Genomic DNA, 14,787 nt, shown 5'->3' with positions numbered 1-14,787 from the left:
AACATGGAGCAAAACTTAGTCAGATAAAACGGCAGCTTTTGCTACTTTCTTCTCTCTCACCATTATTCCATCAGCTTCATTCCATGACTCAAAGAGAACTGTTCCTGAATTTCTCAGCAGTAGCTACAGTGCTTGATCAAGTCAGGCAGACATGAGCTGACTGTGAATCTGGGTCTGTGTACCCAGTACTTGGAAAGTGCAGATTTTTTCAAGGTCTGTGCTATAGACCAAGCATGATAGCACCATGAATAAGAAATCATCCCTTGCTCTCTCCAACCAACTTTTCTTCAGCAGCAATTCTAGAAACAAATGAAAATCTCTACTGATATCTAAGTGAAGCTCTAACATTTATTCAAGCATATTATTCTGACCTGTAGGCTGGTCACTGATTGCTTCAAGATTTTAGACCAGTCTTGCATATTAATGTTGAAATTTCATAAACTTTATCTCAAAGAACATCAGTTATACCTGCTTTCAGGCTGTGTAACCCAGGAATTGATTTACTTCAGTGTATTGTTGCTATGTTTAACGCCTGCTATCTTGTCTGCCGAGTATCTAGGATCATTATTCCATAGAGTATGCTTTAATAACACAGGGTAAATCTTTCTAGTTCTTAGTTATTATAAAATTATGCTGTGTAATAAGAAAGGAGTACACAATATATATAAATGATTTCATCACCTGAAAGATAATAGCAGAGATTTTAGATAATTGTCACTCTCCTTGGAAGGGAGTGAACATGGCATTTATTCAGATGTCAAATACCAGTAACATTCTACAGATTTAAAGGAACATATTCTGCTGAAGTTCAGTCCATTTAGAAGCGTGAGTTCAATACATAGGGCTGGAAGGGAACATCTGAATTATTATGTCCAGCCTTCTCCAGCTGCAGTTGCCATAAGTACCATCTGGACCAGCATCAAAGGGCCTTGAGGAAATAAAAAAATGATCAAAATTGTCAAATTGTCTGTGGTATTCCTATTCACTCCATGCTGAAGTCATTCTTTTAATTCAGATTCCTCTCTAAGTAAAATTTTAAAGAAATAGGTAAATGGAAAGTACATTTTATGCAATGCAGCAGCTTGATTGATTGGCCATAGTAACTTCTGTATTGTCATCTATTGATGTGCTTATAACTAAGAAATGACCCATATCTATAAAACATTTGCACTCACTATCAGCCATTTATTAATCCTTTACATATGATTTATTAGTACTATCTTACTATAAAATCAAGTTAAAACACTAAAAAAATATTTGGAAGAGCATGGTATCAGTCAAATATTAACAAATACCTGAAGGGGTCCTATAGGAAAGCATGGTAAGGGCTTTTTTTAAGGGCATGTAGCAAATGGCCAAGGGGAAATGGTTTTAAATTGGAAGAGGGTAGATTTAGAGCAGATGTTGGGAACAAATTATTTCCATTGAGGGTGGTGAGACACTGGAACAGGTTGCTGAGTGAGGCTGTTGATGTCCCCTCTCTGGAAGTGTTCAAGGCCAGGCTGGATGGGGCTTCCTAGGCAGAAACTTGGTCTAGAGGGAGGTGTCCTTGCCTATAGCTGGGGATTGGAACTACATGACCTTAAAGGTTCTTTCCAACCCACACCATTCTATGATTCTGTGATTCTATTAAGTAGTTTAAAATAGTCATCTCTTACGTGGTGTAGGACTTCTAAAGAAATGTTGAAATTCCTTTATTATTTCCCAACTTAGAATTATTAGAAGATTGAGAAAAATATGGGACCTGAATTGTGATGACAATGTGCAATAAAAATCCATTATAATTTTCACCATATTTTCAAGAAACTAAAAGCCACGCATATGAACATATGTGTATTTTTTTAATTTTTCAGAATGTTCAGGCTAAGTTACTAAGACACCCAGAGGCAAATTCCACAGGGTATATGAGTTGAGGTGTTAGAAACTGAAACAGAAGGAAAACCGAGAGATGTAGCCCCTCTCTGGATCATAACTAAGCTTCTTCCACCTAAGCTAATGAACTCTACTTTGGGGGCTCAAGTGATACTGAAAACATCATCACACACAGAAGAGCTAGCAATCCTACTTGGCACATAAAATCCATATTTCCAAAATAATTTCCCCTTACAACAGAACTACAGAATGGACCTTTGAAGGTCAAGAAGTTAATGACTGTGATTAAGGCAGGTTCAGTGAGAGCAGGGTGCCAGAGGCCATGTCTGCTTGGGTACTGGGTATCTATGAGGATAGCAACCACCAATGGCTTGGCCAGCAGATTGAGGGAAGTGATTCTCCCCCTTTGAGGCCACATCCAGAGTGTTGTGTCTTGTTCTGGGACCTCAGTTCAAGGAAGACAGACAACTTCTAGAAAGAGCCCAGCAGACAGCCTCAGAGATGATGAAGGGCCTGGAGCATCTCCCTTATGAGGAAATGCTGAGACCTGGGACTGTTCAGCTTGGAGAAGAGTAAGAAAGGATCTTATCAGTGCTTATAAATGTCTAAATGGCAGGAGTCAAGTGGATGAGGCCAAGTTCTTTTTAACAGTGCCTGGAAATGACAAGGAGCAATGGGCATGTACTGGGACATAGAATATGAGGACAAAGTTCATTACTGTGACAATGGCAGAGTACTGGAACAGGCTGCCCTAAGAGGCTGGGAAATTTCCTTCTCTGGAGATACTCAAAATCCACCTGGACTGTTTCCTGTGCAACGTACTCTAGGGTAGCTGCTTTATCAGAGGGGTTGGATTTGATGATTCCCAGTCCTTTCCAATCCCAATGGTTCTGTGATTCTTCAATATGATAGCAATCAGATCCAGTACCTTTCCCCCCAAAGCAGGAGAAAAGCTCAGGTGCTCCCGAGCCCCTAGGCAGAAATATTTCAGCATAAATACATGATATTGATGCAGTTTCTTTCTCTGTAGCATGGTCATTTCTTTGACACATGAGCTTGTTTCCAGAAAAATCAATTACTCTAGTATAACCACCTTACATAGAACAAGATCCATTTCAAATAATTACACAAGTATGACCTTAGACTGTCTAAATTCCCACCATCGCCATCTTTTTCTTCCCCTAGAATTTAGATATGAACCAGGAAGATATTAAAACTAATAAGTTATTGATTTATCTTTTTACTGTGTGTTTATTAGCTTGAATGCATTTCATGGAGACTGCTAAGGATGGTTTTCAATGATTTCAAAATACATGTAAAAAACAGTATTAGTATTTTTCTTCCCCTTAGAACTGATTCTGTGGCAATCAGGCGCTAACACGATTAATTCTGATTGCCATGGCACTAACAGCTCAAATGCAATCCCTCTAAAAAGCAATTGAGTGAGTGTGAAGTCTGAGCATGAGAGCCTAGAAGAGAACAGGTGATCTCGGGGGCTATATTAATTATCAGCTAGGTCTGCAGAAACACAACAGTCACAGGCCAACCAAGGACTTGGCAAGCTGATAAACTGAGGGGAGATGCTCAGATTTTTTCACTTATAAACTAACATACAGATGTGGGACACCAATAAACCTCCAGTAGATACAGTCATTCCCAGACCCACACATTGCTTCACAGAAATGGAAGTAAGAACCAGTAAGAGTTCTTCTGAACGAAGACCCAGTGGAGCTTGAACTAGTGCCTGCAGTGTTCTGAGGACTCTCAGTTCTGCAATGTTTGTGTAATCTCAACTAAGGCTTTTGAACTTGATCTACCATTCGTCATGCCGGTAAGGCCCAATGACATATTTAAAAGGGATCCAAGCAAGTCCCACATTAGTGGGACAATATTAATGCAAATTGAAATCATCAAGGAAGAGAGGAAAGGTGCAGGCAGAATGAAGTGTGCACCAAAAACCATTTCATTTGCTGCATCTGCCTTGAGTTTTCAGCTGAGTGGTTCCTCCAAGCAAGGATGGGATTTTCATCAATGCACGAAGAGTTCTGAAAATTTTAACTTCTTTTTCAGCTCCTTTTTTTCCTGACTTGCTTTCCACCCCTGACTCACCCAGTGTCTATTTTTAATTCCTTACAAATACATGCCACTGTTTCACTAGTTTCAATGAAAAGCATGGAAAACCAAATAGCGATGGTAGGAGAAAGAACAACCCAGGCAATAAACCAATCAAATTCCCAATTTTTTCTTTTCTTTTTTTCTTTTCTTTTCTTTCTTCTTTTTTTTTTTTTTTTTTTTTTTTTTTTTCCCCACACAATCACACTCACACACATGTGAAAGATTTATGAGTCAAACAGCTACATGAATCCTAAAGCTTCTGGCTGTCCAGCTTACCAAATTGCTGCTGTAGAATGGAAACTGCTAATTTAACATGAGTTTCTGAATAGGTGCAAAAATTGGTTGATGGGGTAGAGTGACATTTGCCTATATATATATATTTTTATATATATATATATATATATATGTATTTTTAGTAGACCCACCGATTATGAAAACAATTTTTCTGGACAGCATCTGATTTGCCCAGAGATTGGTCTGCAATAGCTTTTCATGCAGTACAAAACCTTGAGCTGAGTTCTGAGAACACACAGGTTTTGCTTTTATTAATATCTTAACCACAGGGCAAAACTAAGCACTAAATGCTCACTGCATCTAGCCTATTATGTGGGGAGATTACCTGATCGCTGTTCCTCTGTGTCCAACAGACTTCCTACTGGACTACTATTGAGGAGGCTCAGTGAGGATTTTTTTTAATGCATATTAAATTAAAATTGGCTTAAAAACAGCAGTCCTAACCCAGTATGCAAGTTTCTCTTCCCTGATGTGTTTGCGCTGATAGTAATGCCAAGTGAGAACAATCATAACCCTGGTGAAACATCAGTGAGCTGTTTGCACCATGCTGACAACTTTAATAATAGCCAAACAGTCCAGAGATTGTCACAGTAAGAAAAGAGCAGACAGTTTTTTAGACTTTGCTTTGTCCCAGTGCTGCCAGATAGATGGAACATGACAGCAGTTCAGATGCATGAGCACAGGGCTGAGTAGCTGCAGGTAGATATAAAATGGGTAATCACAAGAACACAGAGTATGCAAATGTGTATTGGGAGAGAAAGGATTTTGCCGTAACAAAGCCAAAATGATGCGTGCATCTGTCAGAGTGTGCTTTCTCTTGGAATTCCGTCTCTCTCGGTTTTCTGCTGGGCCATCTCTTTGCTCATCAAACGGATGATTAGCAATAAATGAACTGTCAGGAAGCTAACTAGCAGGACAACACCCCATGCCCAAGTCACATTTGATTATCTGCCCTGTCCTCCCCACCACCAGTCCCCTCCTCTTCTGCCCCAGCCGCACCACTCCTGGCTCTTGTCTGGTGGGAAGCATCGCTGGTTCAGCAAGGAATTTATTACCTACAGAAAGGCTGCTGCTACAGCCAGCCGGGCCAGATTATCATTTTAATAATCAGAACCAAAGTGATTTGTCAGGCCAGCGCAGCCCTTTTTACTGTGGAAGGTTTTGCCCTACTGCGTGTTCCCTCTCAACCCCCATCCAAGCAGTGGCAATAAACATCTGAGAAAGGGAAGTGTTTGTGTCCAATCTTGTTGTCACCAGCCACATAAATTAAAGCAATATCCCCAAGCTACCACACAGTATTTATTTGAGGGTCAGGGAGGAATTCTATTTTGAGAGAACATTAGAATGTAAATGGAGGTGAAAGTCTCTATTTCTCACTTTCTCTTTTGCAGAACAAGTCACAGACATTGTTCACTGCTTCAAAGCTAACAATAAAAGATCGTCTACTTATTCAAGTTGCAGCGTTCAGCGCTTTTGTTCTTTGAATCTATTTTACCACGTGAAAAGGCTTTCTGAGGAGTTAACATACACTGTACAAGAATTGTCTCCTTATAAAAGAATTACTGCGGTCTAAAAATAGTGACAGCTTTGTTATGTGCATTTGAGGTTTTGTCTGATTTGGGGATCAAAGTTTGCAACTACTGAACTAAAAATCATTTACAATTACAGACCAACCTGGCCTTTGAGCAAATCCATTATATGCTGGAGGAATGGAGCATGGCCCACAGCAGGTAGACACGGCTTGGCAGTTTTCCCTACATTTAAAGAAAGACAATACAATAGTACAATATGTATATATATAATGGGAGAGAACCATGCCTCTGCCCATCTGCCTTGAGCACTGGATACACTGCCACATCTCCAGACATCCTGCACTGTTAAGATCTCTAATATTGCTTTTCACTTATGCTAATAAATGGAATTGGAGGATCTTTGCCTATTCAATTGCATTTTAAACACCATGATTTATCAATTATGACACCTACATACAAGGCTATGAGGGATTTCTCATTTCCATCCAAGTCAAGCACTTTCTGTCCCGTCCCCCCCCCCCGCTTTTAAATTTAAAGAAATGGGGAACTGTCACAGCTGCAAAACCTTCCAGCTGTACCTTCTGTACCTTGAAGGATTTGGGGATAAGGGGAACAAGGCTGCTACTAGACAAAGAAGTCCCCAGAAGGAAGAAGGGGCACTAGTGGGGAACTGCTATTCCGTGTTCCTTATCTCATACAACAACCTCTATTTTGATATTTTATATGCACACTCTCACGTGAGCAGAGTTATGCATTGGCCATCACCCATTGGATACCACAAAACATATCTGTAGACCAGTCTGTGTGCATATCTCTGTGAGAAGTTCTCTTCTGCCTTGTTTATTGTTCATATTTTTGCTTATGTAGCTGAATTTTACTTCCCAATGTCTGGAGATTAGGCATTTGGAGAGACAAGTTTTGAGATTAAGCATTTGGAGAGACAGGTTTTGTTCTTGCTGTAACAGACAAACTGCTGCTGACCAGATCTTTAAGACATATCTGAAAATATTGTCAGATCTAATATAAAGCGAAGCTTTATATCACGCTGGTTCAGGCAACAGACAGCAACCCTGGAAGTCTTTCTCTAATATGGCCAAAGGAACATGTGGGAGACTGCAGGCCCAGAAGCTGATGCTAATTTAGCATGCTGCTAGGTATAGCCAGACAAAGCATCCTCAAACAGTCAGCAAAATATCCCTTAGGACAGGAAGGCATGGCATGAGGCAGGATGAGATGTGTCAGGTAGCACAGACATACCATTTATTTGAACTAGTGAAACCACATTTGGAAAGAAAACTGTGCCTCTGAAGTCTGTCTGGGCTCTCAAATGCATTTCTCACTGGTCATGCTTTAAGAAAAATAATACAACAAAACTATGTGATCTTGGGTTAAGCCAATGTTCTAGCTGACTTAATCTCTTGTCCAAGGCAATATTCAATATTTACAGGATGGGGGAATGAATGGACACTCTTATGTGTGTCTTACCTGTAAAGGTCATCATCTTCTCAGTGTATTATGAGGTACAGGGGTAATAAAAGAATAAATTCACAGGAGAAAGTTTTTGACATGCACATATACTATGTTCAGTGTGTGCTGTATTTCCTACAAGGATGCCCTGCTCTGAACTAGGGAACCCAAAAGGAACACTAATTTATTCAAAATGGATTTTAAATTGCACACTAAATGGCTAACAAATGGCAGCACCAGCCCAACCCTGATCCATCTTGCTTCCATGTGTATTTGTCATTCCCTCATTCACTGTTGCAGACATTGTCTGACCCAGAAGCTGCCTTGCCCTGAGTGTGTGGACAGTCCATGTCTGTGTTCTGGCAGCGTGTTAGGCAGGAGGTGTACTGATAATCAAACAGCATAGCAGGGTCAAATTGTTCAGCAGCCGAAGTACAAAGGCTGCAGGCTGTGGATCAGGACTTTCTTCTTGGATGCAGTCTCCTCCTATGCAAGTTTGAGTAAGCTCAATAATTTCTCCACATGCACTTAACTCCAACTGCTATTAACATCAGTTGTTCATGCTCTCAGACCCCTTTCATTCATTTTCAAGCTGCCACCCACCTACGCAGTTGAGCTGTTTTCCAGACCATGTGCTCTTCACGCTGGTGATCTCTTGTGTCACAGCTGAGTTAGCTCAGCTTTCTGCTTCCAAAGCCCCGTAGCTGACATGCATCTTGATCTGAAGCCTGGGATTTCCCCATGCTGCTTAGTCTTGCCCCGTGTAGCTTCACAGAGAGATAGCAAGTTTGTTTATTTGCTGCAGACTGATTAGGCTCTGTGTTGCTTTAATGTCAGACAGCTTTCTCTCCTCACCAAATTGCAGTGTATAACTCCACTGTCCAGGACATAAACCCCCCCGATCAGTTCTGGAGGCATTTCATACAGGCACAGCAGCTTTATTTACATGCTCTTTTTGCTGTCAGACCAAGTCCTTAGTTTAAGCAATCTGTTTTGAACCATATTCTAGGTAGTAATAGGAGGTTTTGTTATGCCTTCAAGTGGACATATGCTTAGGCTGACAGATTGGAGTAATCAGGATCAGATGATGGTCCTTTATGTATTTGGAAATCTTTCAGAGCTCGCTCCTTGCCAGGGAGTTTTGAATAGACCTTTCTTTATACAGGAGTATGCTATACATTTATTTTTTTCTCTGCTTTCAGCTCTGTACGTGCTTGAAAGCTGGCACCGGAATGGTGGTGGCTCAGTAGCTCGGTTACTCAGTGACTCATGGAGAACAGGATCAATTATTTAAATCTTTTCAGCAATACATGGAAACTGTTACTGCAAAAGCAGGGATGGCTGTTTAGCAAGCAACCCTCTAAAGAAATGAATAGCACTCAGAATGAAAGCACTACAGAGGCATGCAATATTATTTTCGGTGGAAATATTTTATGGAATGAAGATAAGATGTTTTGAAAGACAGACTTGTACATAAGCTAATGAAAGACGCAATGAAAAGAGCACGTCTAACCAATGAGAAGTGATTTCCATCCAGACAAATCCCCAAGTACAAACAAACACATGAAAACAAAATGTCAAAAATAAAATGAGGGTTACAGAGTCTATGGATTTCTTTATGAGCCAAACATTACAAATGAAAGAAATGGACAGGCTTCAGATTCATAATCTTGGTGTGTCAGAGAATTTTTGAGCAGAAAATATCATTTGTTTTCCCTGGCTCTGTCATCTACTCCCCAGATAAATGGCATTTGTTTTGTGTTCATCTATAATGCAAATACTGGGTATGTCTAAAACAGCAAATCTAATAAGCATTTTATTGAAACTATAGAAAAAGACCTGGAACAGATCTCCTTTAACACACTCCTCCTTGTGCCACAGGGTAAGGTTATTATACCTAAATCTATTCATACAAAAGACTACACTTTCTCCTATTACTGAGTAGAAACAGTTTAACATAGGATACAAGATAGAAAGTGCATAAAAAGGTAGTACTCCTGACTTATTCAAGCCACCTGTCTAAGCATTTAAATGAATAAAAGGGAAAAAGAATAAAAATGAACATAAAAGGAAGAACATCCCATTACATCACCACATGATGTTTGACTTTCAAGGCAAGAGGATATTACAATTCACTTAATAAAACATCTGTAGTGTCACAGTGGAGGAGGAAAAGGCAGTCAGCTATTGCAAGTGTATATGTTCTTCAGCAATTATAGAAAGAACAATCTGGTTTTGGCTCCTTTAGCTTCCAGCTACATATAAGAAAACAAACACCCACCTCCTTATGTATATTTCTGTCTTGTGAAAGACAAACATTGCAATTTCTTCTTTTTTTCCTTTTACTGTCTTCTTTTTCTTCTTTTTTTTTTTTTTTTCCCCTGAAGTGAAAGGTCTTAATGCAAGTTAGCTGTATTTTTTCCGTTTTCTCCAAGTCAAAGTTTGCATTTTTGTGTATAATATCCATGTATGTTCTTCCAAACTACATTTTACCATCCCAGGAGCTTCCACTTGTGGGCAGACAAATGTAGTGTCTTCTCATGTTTTACTTTCCCTTGACTCTTTTCACAAGAAATGGACACTTCCTAAGCTTGGTTCCTACTGTCTATGCGCTCTCTGGTGCTTATGTCCTCTGTACTTAATTTCTGAGTGTCTCAGAGGAAACTGCATGCTGTCATAATATTCTGAGTTCTGGCTCTCCCAAAAAACACCCTCTCCCAAGAAATTAACATTTAAACCTTTAGAAATATCAAGTTTTAACTTTTTTTGGCTTCCTGTTGTCAACTGCAGATCTTCTCAGCTATTTCTTGCTAAAAACTTGGCTATCTTACACTTTTTTTAATCTGGCCTAGAAATTGTGCTTTGCAATTAATCTGCACTCATCATTTTATGTGTTCATCAACAGGAAGGTCTCAAACAATGTAACAGGTCTCTGACCTTCAATAAGACCACCTGGGTAGTAAAGAAGAAGTGAAAAATATCACACACGATATTTTCTGTTGATTTGTCTATGCAATCTTGGCTGATTTCAATACTTCTATGGGCTACTGATGTAAAATTGCAAGGCAGGCATGTTCATGTTTATATTTGTCTGAGCGTGTGTGTATGTTTGTGTGTATTTTTATATACCAGCTCACATCAAAGAACAGCTGTGCCACAGCATCCCAAACAGTCCCTGAAGCTGAGGAGCCCTGTGGAGAGGTTACCACAGCAATGAAGCTGTATGCTTGCAAATGCTTGTGCTGCAGTTGCAAGTTTGTCAAAAGCTGTGCAAAAGCGCAGGCCTTGCAAGCTGCAGAACAAAATAAATTACTTCTCTCACATGAGTATATCTATGATGATTTATAGGAAGAGCTTTAAGGACAGAGTAGCAAATCATGACTTGCATTCCTAAGTTCAGTGGATAGTACAGCCATTTTCTTGGTCTATTGTCTCCATTTGCTAATTACACACTGCAATTTGTCCTGATTGGAGGGGAAATCTATTCCTAGAGAGCAACAGAGTGATCACAGCAGGGCTTCTGGAACGCGACAGAGCAAAAAGGGACTTTAATTTAGAAAGATGCAGTGAGTCCAAGCCCAGAGTAGGAAACTTACAAACATAGTTTGAGGTTTGCTGTCAGCACAGGCCATACCTGAAGTTGTGTAAAACAAGTGACATAGAGGAGACTTTCCTAGCAATCCTGAGAATGCTTTGTAGCTTCCCTACAGCCATGTAGGACTACAAGAAAGGACAGACCTACTTTGCAAAGGCAGAATTGTAAGAGGAAGGAGAAAGACTTCTGTTAGGCCGTTCATGTGACCAGCCTCATTCCAAGTATACTCTGAGTCAGGAGTTACAAGTGGTTTCTTGTCTTTTTGTGTTCTAGTGACAGCAAAGCTTTAGAGATTAGAAATACTTTGTGCCTCTTGGCATGAATGTCTTAAAGGTTAGAAGTTGTTCCATCTCAAAGGCTTTAGCCAGTCCAAGATCCATTCCAACATCAAACACGTAGCATCCTCTCTTCTTTCCATGAGTCATTTAGAGATGAAATTGGCTGGAAGAGATGTTCAAATAAATATTTCATTCCAAATGGGTATTAAAAGAATTCACAGACCATGAGATTAAGGGACTTGCAAATGAGAACATTTATTATGGGGGAAAAAAAGAAAAAGAAAAAGAAAAAAAAAAAAAAAAAAGACTTAAAAGCTTATCCACTTATGCAAAATACATATAAATTATTTTAGATAATACAGATAATACCAGTAGTTTTTGGTTTGTGATTCAAAATACAGCCGTGCCACCTACAGTATACCTACTCTAGACATCTAGCCTAAAACAAATAATGTCATTTAGAAGGCACTTCACTGAATCACTTAGTCTTAGACAATGCTATCTGACCAGATGAATTCCACTTCACCAACCTTACACACTGGAGCAAAAAGTTATTGATTGAGACAAATATGGCATCATTTACTGTGAAACAGGTTTGGATGGTTGGCTGGTTAGTTTTGTTTTCTAGTGCCCAATGGCTGAGATGGAGTATTCTCTGAAGACTGAACCAAGGTGCAAACAGATTATTCTTCTTTCATCCCATTTTGGTAAGTCTTTGCTATTTCTATTTTAAAAGGTGTGTTATAATTAGTTTTAATGGAGAATTTTTCAACAAAACTGCTTTCCTTTGCAAATACTGTTTGCTCTAACCAAAATGTTTTTTGTTTTATTTTTTTCACTAGACTTCCTGGTGACCATAAAATGTTCATCAAGAAAGATTTACTGGATCCAAGATTCTAGGTCAAAATAGAAGACAGTCATGTCAAAGAAATCAACATCCTCTATGAATGTCTTTAACTTAAAATAAAAACAACAAAGCCATGTCTCATTTAGGAATTATACAGTCCACCTACATACTATTTAGGTACTGTTAAAATTCCAAATGTCTAGCTTGATGAGGCAATAGTGCTTTTTTCATAAACCATAAGCAAAATAATACTAATAGTATTATAGTAAACAATAGTAAAATAGTAACAAAAGTACTTCAGTGGCCAACTCTCACACAAAACACTGTTTGTGATATAATTTTATGAACATCATTGAAATTTTGAGGCGTACTTGCAATTAATTTTTATAAGCAATCCACGAAAAGAAAACTGTTTATCAAAAGTATTCACAAAATGAATGTAATTAATTTAGAAGTTCAACTAGAATCACAGACTGCTCATTAACAATTTTCAAACATTAAAAGAGATTGAATTCATTCTATCAAGGACTTGATATTGGTGGTTATTATCTCCCTTTTTCCACTAGAAAGCATTTATTCTGGAACAATTCAGGTCAAGCAGTTCATTATAACACCCCCAGCTGCAAACAATCAAAAATCAATTTTGGCCTCAACCCAAAAGCCCAACCCAATGTCATAACAAATGCTACCAATTCCTTTGACTTTACCCAGATTCTCAGCATTTCACAGAATGCAGATGATCCGTGAAAGTGTTATTACAAAACAAAATAAAATGGAAAAATTTGTTTTCTAGACACATTCACATTAAGGTTCCAGGAAAATGATTTGTTATTTTCTAGCTCTTAAAAAAACCATTCAACTTTCCTGGGGGTCTCTCAACTTATGCAACAGGAGTCTACTTCAGACCACAGTAAGAAACGTCTCTCATATGTCAAATTGTTTTTTTTTTTGGCTTTATATATATATATATATATTTATTTATATAAAAGCCACACAACACTGTAGGTGGAACAATGCAATACGAAGTGCTTACAACAGTGAGTCCAAAGAAATCTGAGTCCAACAGAGTGTTTAAATATGTGTTAATGTTTTTAAGCATATTTTAAATTTATGGAGGTCTTTTAGTTTGTTCTATTAGGAACCTTGAAAGCCCCTTCAAACTAGGTGGCCATTCACTGGGGAGAACTGAGGGAACTTTATTACTTCCATCAGCCACCACCTCAAAATCTCTTAACACAGTGCAAAAGAAGTCCCTACATTCTGCTTCTGCATGTCTAAGGTTGGATAGTAGTGAAAATTCCTTCTCTGTAAGAGTAGTCAGGTGTTGGAATAGGCTGCCCATGGAGGTGGTGGAGTTTCCTTCCCTGGAAGCATTCACGAGATGTTTAGGTATTGTACTGAGGGACATGGTTTAGTGGGGAAATATTGGTGGTGGGTGGACTGTTGAACTGAAATATCCTGGAGGCTTTTCCAACCTTGGTGATTCTATGATTCTGCATAGTTTCTCATTTGATCGTTCTGTCCATTTCTTTTCCTTTCTTCCTATCCTATATGGAATCTAAGTGTTTATACTGATTATACTTAAAACATATTCTTACATTGGTGTTGCAGTGCCTCTATAGAGAAGAGTTGATAACAGCTACTACTTCTCCAGTGTTAGAAAGAACTGAAGAAGCTGTTTCACAAAAAACTAACTATGCTTCTTTGCTGCTCATCTGATCTGCATAGGTACAATGCACGCTCACACACTGATACTCCTTCCCAGGAAATCATATCCATCATCCAAGCTCAGTAACTGTAACTTATGGCAAAAAGAATCTGATCTATCGGCTGTATTACATTGACAGAAAAAAATGTGTGTCACTGTCTTATTGGAGTAACACTTCCTATTTTTATTTTTCATCCTCCTAGCAAGAAAACCAACTTCTCCCTCCCTCCCTTTCCCCTCCCCCCATTTTTTTGCACAACTTAATTTCATAATTCTGTTCCCAGAAGTCTTTGAGTATTGTTTGAATGGATAGCACAGGTAATCAGACCTGCCAAGCTGAGAAAAAAGTAAGGCAATTGGATTCAACTACATAAAATATTCTTTTAAGAGATAACACATGTACTGAATAAAAAATGGATCCTGAAGGAAGTCTGCTGAAGGCAGTCACTTAGACCTTCCTGTAAACAAGAGGTATCTTGAGGAATAAGACAAACAGTTGGATCGTGAGGGTTCTTCAAGGCTGACTCTTGCTCGCTATACAGTATAACAAGATGATCCTGTCAATAGCTTCCCCTGTATGTGACTTGAAAAGAAGCCTCCTCATGTAGTAAACATGACCAGAGGTCACTGAGTGGGATCTAACAATTCCTCTTTGTATTCTGCTTCTACTGTTGGTTTAAGATGTCTTGCTACAATCCATATGCACTAAATCTGTGTTTTAAAACAATAGATAACATTTTTTTCATCTGTCATAAACTTTTAGCTTTCCTTAATTTTTTTAAACTGCTCAATATTGGTGAAAATCAATTCATTTATCCACCACTACAAAGAAATGAAGCCACCAAGGTCAGTTCTGCAGAGACTGATAGTTACAGTAGTTAGAAGAGTCTGTGTTTGCCTTCCCAGCTCCCTTTCTCTAGGTTTTCCTGGAAAATGGACTGTCCTGTGCTGGTTAGTATATCCTCACTATTAGCTTTTTTATCTTGCTGTCTCAGTGCATCTTGCCCATTTGTGGTAACTATAGAGAAACCCACAGAAGACAAGACAAAGCAAAGGTCTTCCAGGCAGCAATACCAGAA

The sequence above is a fragment of the Coturnix japonica genome, chromosome 1 (assembly GCF_054131305.1).
Source record: "Coturnix japonica strain WE chromosome 1, WE-NBRP24, whole genome shotgun sequence".
Taxonomy (NCBI): Eukaryota; Metazoa; Chordata; class Aves; order Galliformes; family Phasianidae; genus Coturnix; species Coturnix japonica.
This window is presented reverse-complemented; position numbering follows the sequence as displayed.